Raw genomic sequence first — 12683 nt, 5'->3', positions numbered from 1 at the left:
ACCCTGAACCAACAAAACCAAACGCAGCCAGGTGAACTTGGCCTCGCTTTGATTTAAACCATGAAAATGAGATCTGTGGAGGCACCAAAGTTAAGCAGTTTAATGGGTTTTAAATCATAACAACATGTGCTGTAGGTGATATCTGACTGAAAATGGACCACCTTGTGTTTTAAGAAGGCGCCTTACTGTATGAGTGGAAGTGAAGGCTTAAATGGTCGGTTCATTCAAAACCCCACAGTTTTGCTTTTCTAACCTACCTCGTAGATTTGTGGCACCATCAGAGAATGAAAGCTGTTTGAGGCGGTCAAAATAGTATTAAAATTATTAAAAATTAATATCTCATATGAGAAACCATAATTTCCTCCATAATTTCCTTTCTGTTGAGCAAATAGTTCCTATTAACAGTGGCAAAGATATTAGAAATACTGAGTCCAAATTAAGCTGCAGAATCCCACCCAAAAAAATCACATATTTTAATTTAACTGCTCAATCATGTATGCTTTAAAATTGTATCTCTCTATCTGATTTCCTTGTTATATTTGATCTTGTGGTTTTGTTTGATTATAACTATCAGTACAACTTTTATCTCTCCGTAAAGCACTTTGGTCAATGTCTTGACTTGACTTGACTATGGCCTGGTGCCACATGTATGTCATTGCATTGCCATTGGAGAATACACACCCGTAAAGGTATGTGAGCAAATATAACTATGTAATGTGGGTGAACTGACCATTTAAAGCTGTGAAATGTTTCAGGAGTAGTGCAGTCTATTTCTATTTCTGTTTGAGTGTACATTAGTTCAGCCTGAAAAATGCTTTATAATTGGAGAAATAGTTAGTTAGATAGAAACTGTTTTCTACGACAGAGTTTGGCAGATATTAAGTTGATGGGTCCTTTCCTTAAATGAGTGTGACTCTGACTGGAATGTTTGGAATGGCCACATATCCATGTTGTAATTCTCACTGCACGAAACAGACATGTTTGAAAGACTGCTTGTACAATTATGTGTGTGTGTGCATGTGTATCTATGTGCGTAGGATGACCTATTGCAGGATAGATGAGGTCCTGGTACAATTCAATTCCAAAGTGACCCCATAAATTTCTTCAGCATATTAAATCCTTACTAATTACAATTGCATGCTTTCAGTGGCCTCTCGAAACAGCTCTTGGAGGCCAACATAAAAATGTCCATGGTAACATGTTGTTCAGGCCAAGCTGAGATTATTTCACTTGTTTCTTGGTTGATCCACTTCTTCATTTGAACCACATGACATTGCACAATAAACTTGTGGTGGTGAAGTCATTTATGTAACAATATTTGCGGATATTTCATACGAGTAGCAGAAAACAGGTTAATACTAGACTAAATGACATTGTACAAGTATTTATGCTGACATTTAGAATCAGTGTACATGTGTTTATACATTAAAATCTAAGTATTAATGTTTTTCTTGGCTTTATTGTAAAGGAATATTGTGACATCTTAGGAAATTAGCATAATTACTTCCTTATCTACACTTAGTTGAGAAAATTGACACTTTCATCTTTGTTTGATATAAAGGTGGAGCGCAGATGCAGTTAGCTTAGCTTAGCATAAAACACACACACCTCCACATACAATTGTACAAATTTGTCTTTGTACACTTTTCAATAAAACAAGATACAATTAGTTCATTAGTAGGCTTTAACAGTGCTGGGTTTTTCTTTTCTTTCCTTGTCTCCAGTTCTTATGCTATGCTAAGCTAATAATAAGATTGCTGGCTGTAGCTTCATATTTAACAGACAGAACGTTTGTTCCATTCACATTCTGCCCCTGATGTGATTTTAGAAACACTAGAATTCTCACAATAATGTCAGGAACATCAGCATGTGACCTCAGGCACATGGTTTCGTTAGCTTGTCATCCTTTGGTGGAAGTTCAGATGAAAAACAGGTGTAAAAAGGCCATGAGTCTCATGTGCTATTGAATTAAGGAAACTGCATGTCAGAGAAGTTTTTTTTTTCCTAGGTTCTGTTTTTCTGAGATTACCAGGACCTGTGATGAGGCCAGATATTCACATCTGCAACTGATTATTGTGAAATAACAACAAATTATATGAGACGGTTTGGACATGGGCCAGCAAGAATGATATAACGCACAGTAATTTTTAATAAGGTCATGGTTCACGGATAATCATAGACTTTTGAGCAACAACTGTGGCAGAACACATACTATGTCTTTCAGCAATTGAAACAAACCAAACACATTCAAAACTAAAGCAGGGTGGGTCTAAACTGTTTAAACAAAATGTTGGCTTTATTTGAAATCACAAGAAAAAGAGTGCTGCTTTTTGTCTTTAAACAACATTTTTGAGAGTAATGTGACGCAGCTGGGTATACTTTTAGTCTGATCTAATGCAAATGGGTGTATGGCATTAATTAACTGTGCCATTTCTGCCACATTCACAACTTTTTCTGCTTTTGTGACCCTGCAAAGATGCCATGATGTATCAATATCTATCTAACCACGAACTACGCCTGTTATCCTACCCCAGCCATAGCAAAAGTCACATGGGAAAGTGAACAATATTTGTGAAAAGACATGTGCATCAGTCGCACAAAGAAATAATAATGACAAACATATAAATAATGCAAAAGCAGCTGTGCAGATTAGAGAAAGAACAACAATCTGCTTGTTGCTTACAAGGCGGATCTTGTGTTGATGGGAGGCTTTGCACGCAACAAAAAGAGGGAAAGAGAAAACATGAAAGAATGGAGGGGATAACAAGATGAGAACAAGAAAAGAGGGGAGGAAAAAAGTGAGAGATGGATGTTAGAGCTGGCGATCAAAACAGTGTGTTTATGTGTGTTCTGGTACTTCTATAATTGTGAGAAGCAAACCTGAGACTGCACAAGTCATTAAAGTGAGGCCTTTTTCCTCTTTTCCTTTACCTTTCAAAGAATAGTGGTTATGTCTGATCATGTAGCTGTGAGGGTTAAGGTTACTACCCTGACTGTCAAAGAAAACTCTACACAAACACATCAACAGTGGTGTTATTTTGCACTAAACAATCAGTAGCCGCATCCATCCTGCCAATGTCATTTCCCGTTGTCATGTTAGCATGCTGGGAGCCATTAACTTAAAGCTACTTTAATCAATATATTTATACCAACAATGGAGTAAATAAATCTCTGTAATTGGATAGCTGTTCCCCTTAGTTACTAAAGCATTTTATCTTCTTTCTTAGCTTAGTGTTTTTGGGTTGTTTTTGTCTGTTTTGTTCACTCTCATTTCCATTTTTAGCACCAGAATGCTACATACTCACGACCACACAACCAACTGACAACATTAATGGCTAACTATAGTGCATAGTGGAGCTGTGGGAGACCAAAATGGAGCTGTCACCAAGTGGTCAAAACCAATTAATAGAAGTGTAAAGAGTTTTCAGTCAGTGCAAACAGTGTAACTGGAACACTGTTTCTAAATGACCACAAGTATGTCTGTTATGCAGTAGCTCGCAATCCTGTTTATTTGTCCCTTCAAAATACGACCGACAACCCAATATTGATTAATGTATCAGCCAGGCCAATTCATCACCCAAAACAACTCTAGTGAGTAGGTGAGTTTTAGCCTGATAATCAATAGTGATAAGCTAATTTCATTTAGTCTTAAAATCTAGTCTTAAAAGTTATTTTTAGTAGTTTTTTGTTCGGGTTGGGGTTTTTTTCTTCCCATAATCAGTAAGTAATGAGTCAGTTGCATCAATCTCACACACATTTTTTTTTGTTGCTTTTTTGGGTGGACATTTTTCACCTTTTAGTTTTCTGGCTCTTGCCCCATATTCCAATGCTCCAACTGGCAAAGTACTTTTTTCCCACTAGAGACCCCACACCCATCTGAATTTCTAAAATATAGACAGTGATTCAGAGGTCAGGAACAATGCTGGAACATCTGCAAGGTGTGTGAGTGTGCCAACGCATCTCTTTATCAATGTGTGTGTATATTGTCTGGATCTATTTTGTGCATTTGTTCATGTCTCAATTGGTCTGTTTATGTCAATTTGTCTCCTCTGCCTGTGTTGGCATGTAAGACTGTGTGTGAGTGTGTATGTCCACAAAAATTCAACCGCTCTGGCTTCACAGCTGCTCTGTCACTGTCAGATCTTGTCAGCAACACTTCGGCGGGCCCTGCCTCTCCACCACTGACTCTCTGTCTGTTGGGTTGCCAGTTCCAGGGTGGTCCGTACCAATGCACTCATCCCTGCCTGCATGTCTGCCCTTGTTGTCAGGGGGATTATGCAGATTTAGAAGCACTACCTCACTCCTTCCCTCCTCCTCCTCTTGATCCATCCATCCATCAGTCCGTCCTCTCCTCATTCTCCCTTTCTCATCCCTCTCCGCTGCTACTCATGCCAGTCATGGAAATGCCCTTTCATGAATGTCTCAGCAGCTGGCTCTTCACTGAAAGATAAAGTGCTCATTCTTCTTGAGATAAATGTCAAACATAAGGATGATAAGCTACTCTCCTGTGCAGTACTTTGTAGAGAGACAAATACAAATGGAGCCATAATTCTTCAATTTTACTCTATAACACAAAAAGAGAAGTGTTTCAAGTGAAAGAAATGCTTCCCTGTCTGAGAAGAGACTAGAGAAGGTCACGGTTATAACTTAATTGTGACTTAGCTGAGTTATTGTGGCTAGACACAGACAGCACTTGAATCGGTCGCCAGCCAAATTAGAAGGCTTTAAGATGAAAAGAAAACAGTATTCTTGGCGCTTGTTGTCCTTACAAAAAATCCCTATACATTAGTTTTAGGCTTGCAAGTCTCATTCATAAACAGGATGACAACATTAGGATTTCTGAGCTTTGGTGCTTTTTTGAGTTGTCTCTGGGGTGCAGCAGACGGGAACAGGTCATATGATCAACTTGAGGAAGGCTCAGACTGTCAACCCAGATATTGGCCAGTTATGTGGAAAGCAGTCAAGTCTAAGTCTAATCACCACACAGCCCACAAGTGGTGGAATTTACTCATGGCAAAGCATAGCTCACCCACATGGATACATGATACACATCCACAGTAGCGTACTGTATGAACATTATGCAAAGATGCATAAACCGCTATGAAGAGTTCTGCTGAATGAATTCAACAGTGTCCACATACAATATATACACACAGTTGTAGTGTGGGGGGAACTATTCCTGATGCAGTAGCTATGAGTGGGTGCTGAGTTGTAGTGTTTAGTGTTAGTCAACCTAAAACACCATTAACACCAAGACAATCCAATATGGAGACCAAAATTGTTTAGTATTAAATAAATAAAAGAGATTGTGAAATGAATAGATTAATGACTACAGACCAAAATATAATATAGTCTTTCAATTGTGAAATAGTTAAATTGTGAAATGATTCAAAAAATCTTTCAGCCTCAGCTTGGCAGGTCAGCAGATCACTTTAATTCAAGTCTAGCACATTTTATTTCCAAATGTCCTTTATGAAAGTCTGTTTTTATTTCACAATGTTATTTTCCCCAAAGACTTGATGGCACTTTTCAACAGAGCAGAACCTGTTATGTGATTGGTTGTTGCTTTGGTCTGAGGGAGCAGCCCTGCTCTGTTTTTTCTTGATTGACAGAGACTTATGAAGCAGGCGTTAAGACATTTTGAATGTTTTTGGGTCCGTTTTTAGTGACATTTATGTAAATTAATTTTATTAATGTAAATTATTTTTTATTAATTTAAAACAGAACACTTTGTGCCTCCGTACATTTAATGTAAATGTATTAACCATTATGAGTAGCATGACTACAGCAGATGTTTTTGGAGTTAAGTATGTATATTTCATGTAAGAGTTGCTTTTATGCAATAAAAAACAAGGCCAGAACGTACAGTTCTAATGCATTTTCCATTCGTTCAAGCCAGCAAAATGTTTAGGCTGTTAAACCAATATAGGAAGTTTAGTACAATACTGTAAGTTTGAATTTGCACCACTGTCTTGGTTTTGGAGTATTCTCATTAAGTTTTGCACATTTTAACAACCTGGAATAGCCCATATCCTGGTTTGGAGAAAACTTGAGTATTCTAATAGAAACGAGTATACCATGTAAACACCTTTTTTCTGATGATCCTGTGCCATTTCTACAGGTGCCCTCAACCCAATTCACACAGCCAGAAGTATGTTCATTCTGTTCAGGTAACTCAATCAAGACACACCTGCACACAGCTGATCAGGAACCTGGATACTGTTATGTTCATTTACACAAAGACATGAATAACCAGCTTTCACATGCTCCATGTAAACACCATGACTGATTTTATCATGCAATATGTAAAGCACTTTGAACTGCCACTGTGTATGAACTATGCTGTATAAATATATTACTTTAGCTTACATCCAATGTTTTCTGTTATCCTGGGTATAAAGCAACAGAGCGTGACAGTAACACAATGGAAGTTGCTTTTTTCATGAGTGGTTATGGGCCTTGTTCCTTTGGGAGTAAGAAAAGTCAAGTACATTCATTTAAGAAACTATGGATTAATACTGTTGGGAAACCACACTACTTTCTTTATGGGAAACCCCTCAAGCTGTGGTTCATGCATGCATTGAAACTGCTACAGATGTAGAAAAGAGCAGCAGTAAAACTGAGAGGAGTAAGTTGGATTTGAGCATGTCAAGACTTTGCATGTTATGATTTTGGAAAAAGGAAAAAAAGAAATTGAGTGTTTTGGTCCATCTCCCTGTACTGCTGCTCCTGCCACAGGTCTCTCTGCTTCATCCATAATTCATGGTTAAGCCCGTGCTGGCTGGCTGGCTGGTAGACTGTTTGCGGCCCACTGTTAGCCCAGCTGAATAATTAAAAACAGAGGTTTCCTCTCCATTGCCATACAGTGTGTGTGTGTGTGTGTGTACCTTGGTAATTTACCCAATCAGTCAGGTGGAGATACAAAGGGAGGGTTCTTACAAGGTAGCAGCTGGCCATGCAGGACTTTGAATCCACCAAACAGCGTGTTCTTAAGAGTGTGGCAGCTGGTGTTGGTACACAGTATATTATATAAAGTTTCTCAGCTGGCCAGGCATTCGTGCATTCATGTTGCTCATCTGGGTGTACTTTCCCAAAGTGAGGTAATGTTTTTCACTCCTCTCTCCCAAAACTCTCAAAGCTAATAATTTAGCAATGTCATTTCAAGTGAAGCTGTTTTGTGAGCTTTCATTCCAGAAAATTGAAACAGCTCTGTCCTCCGTTTTCTACGTTTGATCTGTGCCAGATGTTGCCCTCACTCTGCATTTTCTCCTTTGCTCAGTCTGTCCAGCTAATAAAAAATGCTGCTTTCTGCTCTCACCAGGGCAGCAGACTCTGTGTCGCGTTGCTTAGCCATGGTGAAGACCAAACAAAAACAAGTTATCTGATTTTTTGGCCACATGTAAGAGAAAGGGTGGAGAAGGGGGTAATGATGTCAGTTAAGTGGGTTGGATTGCTTCTTCCCCAGGCCCTTGACCCCTCTCATTGAGACGCTGGAAACATTCAGTCAAATTCCTCGGTGGAAAGACCACAGTGGTTTAACAACAGCTGGATCACTGTGGTCAGCCGGCACACTGGATGTGGTCAGCCGGCACACTGGAGCTGGAGCATCATGTGGAGAGACAGATTGTGTAACGATGAGAAAGTAGCTTTAGTAGTACAAATTATCCGATGCATGATCATCCTTCCTTTTGAAATTGTCAACAGACATGCAAAGTTATTGGAGTGTCCTCAGCGTCAGTGCTCCTCTCAGTGAAAACTTGACTTGCAGCCAGTTGCTTGCTGTCCAGGTGTTTGGCAGTGAAGGAGTGTTCTCACCACAAGCTCGCTGTTTTTTTCTGATTCTCAGCCTCCAGACGAAACAACAGTTTACATCTGGAATCATAATGCCAACACCAGCATGGGTGGATGGGTGGAGATCATCATTCTATGCCCGTGGGAGTGACGCAGGAGAGGACATAACATTGTGTTTATGAACACGAACCTGTGCCCAGTGAAGCTTGATTGCATTACAAGATTAAAGGTTAAGATAATTGAACCTCAGTGTTATTTTTCAAAGTTACTCATAAATTAAAATTAGAGGGTGTGATTCTTACCAAATTACGGTAAGTGTTTCTCAAATTTGGACAGGCTAAACATCTATGTAGTCTAACCCTCAATAATAGGAAAGCTTGTTAGCTGTGTACTGAAAACAACACAGACACTACATAAAAAATAAAAGTCATCACACCAGAGGCGGAGGATTGATTTGCCATTTACTATACATGATGCAACACAAGCATGTTTATGTGCAGTCTGATAGTAATGGTATAAGGTATTTTTTCAGTGCAAATGTATACTTTTAACTTGGTGTAATTAATAACATTAATAACAGCTGCATTCCATTTACATCTGCTGGTTCCATGGCCTTGGCATTGTGCTTGCTGGCTTATGAACAGAGCAGAGCCATTTTTAATGCCATTACTTCAAAATGTCGGTGTAAAAACGTGTTTAGTACATGTTTCCTTACTACAAAAATCACCACAATTTTCCCACCATGCAAATATTTGCAAATAGGTCAAACTTGGCAATGGTATTAATTTTGGGGAAAAAAATGTATCAAGTGCTTATAGTTTTCAGGGTAGATGGGTGTTTGAAATCAATTAACCGTATTCAACTATGTTAACTCTATTAATTTAAGATGTAGCCTACAGTAAACTCCAATAAGGAGATACAGGATATGAAGAAAAAACTAGGAAGAACTTGAAAATGAATGAGTGCACATGTAGGACTAGTAATAAACACACAATATATATGTGACTAATAAAATTAAACGCTGTCAATAGTAAGAGCTGACACTACAGCGTTGGTTAAGAAGGCACAGCAGAGACTCTACTTCCTGAGGATACTCAGGATAGCGCACCACAGGGTCGTCACCACCACCCAGAAGATCATCAGGTGCCCACACACACACCTCCCTGGAAGATCTCTACAGCTCCCATGGTCTCAAAAAGGCCTACACCATCCTCAAAGACCGTTAAAACACGGACAAGCAGGTTAAAAACAGTTTTTATTCTAAACAGCAACAGTAATTTTGAGTGGAATAGTGCAGTATTGTGCAGTGGAATGTCTTGTGTGTGTGTATTTTGTGTTTTAGTTACTTAGTTAGTTTTAGTACTAACTACTGATTTATTTTATTCTTTTACAAACACTTTATTTCTTTTTTTTAACTTATGATACCATAAGGATTGCTTTCAATTTCGTTGTACATGTACAATGACAATAAAGACTATTACATTCTATTATATTCTGTTCTATTCTATTCTAACCGCTAGGGGTCAGTCTAAAACTATAATACGACGTCACACCAATTGACTGCGACTCGACACGCCCCCGCGAACACGTTTTTAGCGTTAATTTTAATGTCCTGGCGTCGAAACTCAAATAAATAAAACAAATAAAACACATATTTTACACGCAAAACAAGCGACTAGTTGCTGTGCTGTCGAAAGGTTAAGCTGTCAGTAAAAACAGAGCGTGTCTACAGGTAAGTTAACACTGCAAAGTAGGAGTGAGCTAGCAAATATTTAGGGAACATAGCGAGCAAGCATTAGGCTGCTAGTTTTAGCTAGTTACCTCTTGTATGTTGGTGTTACAGGTCCGCTACTGTTAATGCTAATAATATGCTAGTGTTGTTGTAATGGAAAGTTTGGGATAAGGAGGAAGCTTGGAAGGTTTAATATAGGCTATGTTAAACTTCAAGAGCAAATGACGGTGGTTAAGCATATTATACATCAGCGTATAAGCACATAGGAAAGCCCCTTAGTCTACAATTAAAATGCAACATTATCAGTGAGCTGGTTGACAGTGTACTTATTATCCATTTATCTTTTATATGTGCAAATTCTACAGTAATGGCAACACGTGGAAGACTTTTGGAGGCTCTAAATCTGTTGAGGAGAAGAGGCCTGGAGATGTATGTGCGTCACTGCAGCCATGTGAAGCGCACTTAATCATACATCAGCCTGTCCCTCTTAATACACTGTGACTGCATGAGCATGCATCAGAGGTGAGTTGACTTTTAGAGGAATGAGAAACACTGCTATCTTGTGGTCAAAAGATGGAAGGAAAATTGAAGTATTATTATGTATTTGGATACACTTGTAAGAAGGAACAAAAAACAGACATTTATTTAATATAAACCCATATCTAAAATAGCTGATTAGCCTGACTGCATGAGGATTGAAGGGCACATCTTGTAATGTTTTTACATTACACCTCTCACTATAAGATACATATAATTCCATTATGCTTTGAAATATATTCTGTATGCATTCAGAGACTGCAGTCTTTCATTTACTGTAAGTTGTGCTCATAGTTTAAGTAGTTTTAATGGTTGTTATTAACTCTCGACCTTTGTGCAGTCCCCCCCCCCCCCCCCCCCCCCCCCCCAATTCTAAAGTAACTCTTGAGTGTCTTGCACTTTTTTAATAATGCATCTCAGTAATGATCAACCATCTCCAAAAGTGTGGCTCTGTCCACTCAGCTGCCATGTGTTTGTACTGTGTCTCAGCAGCTTAAATCCTTTGTTGATATGGTATTCAAGCTGTGTCAATATTGAGTAATATTAGTTGACAGAATGCAAACCTTGCAAAACAGAATGTATTACAGCACTTATTTTGGATTGAAGTGGCTGAGTAGTTAACGTAATGAACCATCCATTAGGTTCTCGTCACACAGGTTTTCCTGCTGACAACCTACGTTTTTCTTTTATGTGATGGATTGTTCAGAGAGTGCTCATAACAAGCACATCGGCTTCAAACAATACCTCCCTCCTGTTCCCAAGCAGTTCTTACACAAATTCTTACCTCCAGTTCATATCAATCTGATTACAGTCTTTGTTATAGTTTCTCTGTTGTGAAGATGTGTTGCTTTTCTTTCTTTGATGTTATTGTGAGTTGAATATCTTTGGTTTTTGGACTTGGACATGGTGTAATTGATATGAAAGGAATTGAGACATTATTCTGTGAGATTTTATAGACTAAATTGACTCAATGAAAAATAACCAATTTTTTTATTTGATAATGGAAATAATCCTTTGTTGAATCCCTACAGTTGACCTCAACACATTTCCATAATCCAGATTAATTGAGAATTGTTTTACTCATATTTGTTAGTTTCTTTAAAACTTTATTTTGTTTGCAGGGCAGGTTCTACAGGTAGTGATACTTCTGATTGGTTACCACTTTTTTTATAGTACTTTTCTTTGGGCTATTCCTCTCTTATCTATGTTGTGAGTATCTGCTGTCAGCCCCTCTCTCACCACAGGGGATGTAGCTCAGTGGTAGAGCGCATGCTTTGCATGTATGAGGCCCCGGGTTCAATCCCCGGCATCTCCAGGAGCTTTTGTGTTGACAGCGTTTGGTATGCCTGTCAGTTGCCAGAGTGTGTAAAGATATACGCTTTGCATATCAAAATATGCATTTGCGTAAGTAGGTCAGAAAATAAAATCCTATATACAAGCAGTGGGTAAATATTTCTTATTAAGTGAAGAAATAATGTTTTTTATTTGGTGGTGAAGTTCTATTAATCTTTAGCTTTTTGTCTGTCATATTTGCAGCATTGTGGCTTGTCTTTATTGAAACATTCATAAACTAAAATGTGTGAGTAATACTGTTCATACAAAGACAAGGCTGTCTGACATAATGCGCTGTGGACTTGTTTGTAAGAATACTAAATAAAGGTTGTATTATAGTGAAGTATAGGTGGCAAATGTATGGATTTGAGAACCTGACAAATAAGTAATGGTAGGTTGGTTGTCGTGGCCGAGTGGTTAAGGCGATGGACTAGAAATCCATTGGGGTCTCCCCGCGCAGGTTCGAATCCTGCCGACAACGGTGGGCTATTTTGAGCAGTGGTAGTCGAAAGCATATGTGTAATAAAAAACATGGTAAACAAACCTCCACTTCTCACTCTAAGTTGATCCAAGGATTTCCTTAACTAATATTAAAATGAAATGTCTTAATTGTAGCACATAAGTCTGATTTTATCATTCATTGTCATACATCATTGTATCATCTGCACCTGTTCCAGTGTACATGAAGGTTACTATATAAAACATTAAAGTAACCCACTCCTAGTACTCACTTATTAATCACTCAACCCTTACAATAAATTTAATCATAGTGAATAAATATATTAGACGATAAAATACTAATGAGTCGCATCCTGAACTATGGAATGGCAGACAGCAGGTGTCAGTCATCATGGTTGTTGTGGTCGAGCAGTTGATGTGATGAACTGGAAGTCCACTGCGGTCTTCCTGTACAGGCTCAAATCCTTCTGACAGTGATTAATGTCATGTTCTGTCTGCTGGTGTGATTATTAGAAACAGTAAAGTTCTCCTGTAATTCCTTCCAAATGAACTTTTATTGCTGTTCATGTCAAACTGATGACTCACACATTCTAAAATGATCAACAGTAAATCATTTTTGTTATTGATTCTTTGCATAAGTAATCAAAACTGGGAGCAAACTGCCAAACATTTGCTGGTTTTAGTTTCACATTGCGAAGATTTGCTGCTTGGCTTTGTTTGATGTCATTGCAAACTAAATTTTTACAATCATGGACTTTTGAATCATTTGTAGCCCATGTTGTATTTCCAGAGATCACTCAAGTAGCTGTTGTTGGTATGGTGTATCCCCTTT

The 12683-nt window shown here is 38.4% G+C and overlaps 2 non-coding genes across 2 annotated transcripts; both read left to right on the top strand.

Moving 5' to 3' along the window:
* Nucleotides 1-11303: 11303 nt before the first annotated feature.
* trnaa-ugc (transfer RNA alanine (anticodon UGC)) lies at nt 11304-11375 on the top strand. The gene has a single exon. It is a non-coding gene; the product is annotated as a tRNA-Ala (tRNA).
* Nucleotides 11376-11791: 416 nt separating this feature from the next.
* trnas-aga (transfer RNA serine (anticodon AGA)) lies at nt 11792-11873 on the top strand. Its single transcript has one exon. It is a non-coding gene; the product is annotated as a tRNA-Ser (tRNA).
* The last annotated feature ends 810 nt before the right edge of the window (nt 11874-12683 follow it).

Source organism: Scomber japonicus, chromosome 21 (genome assembly GCF_027409825.1).
Source record: "Scomber japonicus isolate fScoJap1 chromosome 21, fScoJap1.pri, whole genome shotgun sequence".
NCBI classification, from domain to species: domain Eukaryota; kingdom Metazoa; phylum Chordata; class Actinopteri; order Scombriformes; family Scombridae; genus Scomber; species Scomber japonicus.
Note: the sequence above shows the minus strand (reverse complement) of the source record. Positions and strands in the feature narration are given on the sequence as shown.